The 1,331-nt window shown below is 41.1% G+C and overlaps 1 non-coding gene across 1 annotated transcript; it reads right to left on the reverse strand.

Annotated features, from left to right (window-relative positions):
- Nucleotides 1-327: 327 nt before the first annotated feature.
- On the reverse strand, nt 328-399 carry TRNAH-GUG (transfer RNA histidin (anticodon GUG)). The gene has a single exon. It is a non-coding gene; the product is annotated as a tRNA-His (tRNA).
- Between the last annotated feature and the right edge of the window lie 932 nt (nt 400-1,331).

Raw genomic sequence — 1,331 nt, forward strand, 5'->3', positions numbered from 1 at the left:
GGGCTAGGGATCGAACTATTCGCTATAGAGGGATCTGTTAGAAATCCAAATCACTTCCTTATAAAGATTTCAGACCCTTGAAAATACAAGGGAAATTGTGGGAAGCTGTTTGCTGTATCCAAGAAACATATTGGAAGAATGAGGGATTGTATTCTCAGGGAGAGGAATTAACGAAAATAGCGATTCAAGTTCAAGCTTTGCTCCATTGTACATAATTGTGGGTGCTTTAGCTCGTGTTTCGTTTCATTTTAAAAACTCCGAGAGCAGAGGATAAAATTACTGGATGAAACAAAAACCGAATCCCTTGCCGTGCCATTGCTTCCACAATGCCGTGACTCGGATTCGAACCGAGGTTGCTGCGGCCACAACGCAGAGTACTAACCACTATACGATCACGGCGAGCTAACCGGGATCCGTAGGCCTCCTAAGCCTGTTACTCTCTTCTTTAGCGATAGACCCTCCCTTTCTGTACGTCATTGTTCGTTCCAGCTTTGGGGAGGAGTTCCAAACAGAAGTTGATGCTGGGAGCGCAGGCGCAGATCTCTCCCAGAACCGAACGTGTGGCATTTCTTGCCTGTGACTCAGAAGCTTACGGAACAATGTTTCGCTTCGAATGATTCTTACCAGTTGGAAGGACCGCTTTAGATATCTCCCTAAATGCAAAATTCCCTCTAAGCGCTGGGAGACTAGAGAAATTCTGCTGTGCATCGCTATTAAGGGAAAACAGAACAATTAACCAAACAGCATTTATTAAGCGCCTAATGTAATGATGCACTGAAGTAGGTTCTGGGGGTCCAAATATAAATAATACAACCATCATCTCAAAGAGCTTACATTCTTACACAAACAAAAATCGGGTCCCTAGAAAGGAGTCGAGGAGGATTTTTATGTTTCCTATGGAGAAAATAATATAACAATAATAATAAGCAGCATTTATATAGCGCTTTAAAGGTGTGCAAAGTATTATGTTTATAGTATCTCATTTGATTAATTGTCCAGTGTCTGTACCTATTGGGAGGTATAGGGTATCCAATCCCATACAACAAAAATTTATTAAGTGCCTACTTGTGGGACAGTAGGTGGGGTAGGCACTAGGGGTACAAATACAAAGAATGAAACAGTCATCTCAAAGAAGCCTACATTCTTACACAAACAAAAACTGGGTCTCTAGAAAGGAGTGGAGGATTTTTTGTCTCTCGTGGGAAAAGTGGCATGATATTAATAATAACAGCAACAAAAAACTATCACTTTAAAGGTTTTTAAAGCATTTATGTAATCTCATTTCATCCATCCATCCATCCATCCATCCATCCATCCATCCATCCATCCAT

Source organism: Petaurus breviceps, unplaced genomic scaffold (genome assembly GCF_028583685.1).
Source record: "Petaurus breviceps papuanus isolate PSGF00001 unplaced genomic scaffold, PetGlider_PUasm1.0 77, whole genome shotgun sequence".
Taxonomy (NCBI): domain Eukaryota; kingdom Metazoa; phylum Chordata; class Mammalia; order Diprotodontia; family Petauridae; genus Petaurus; species Petaurus breviceps.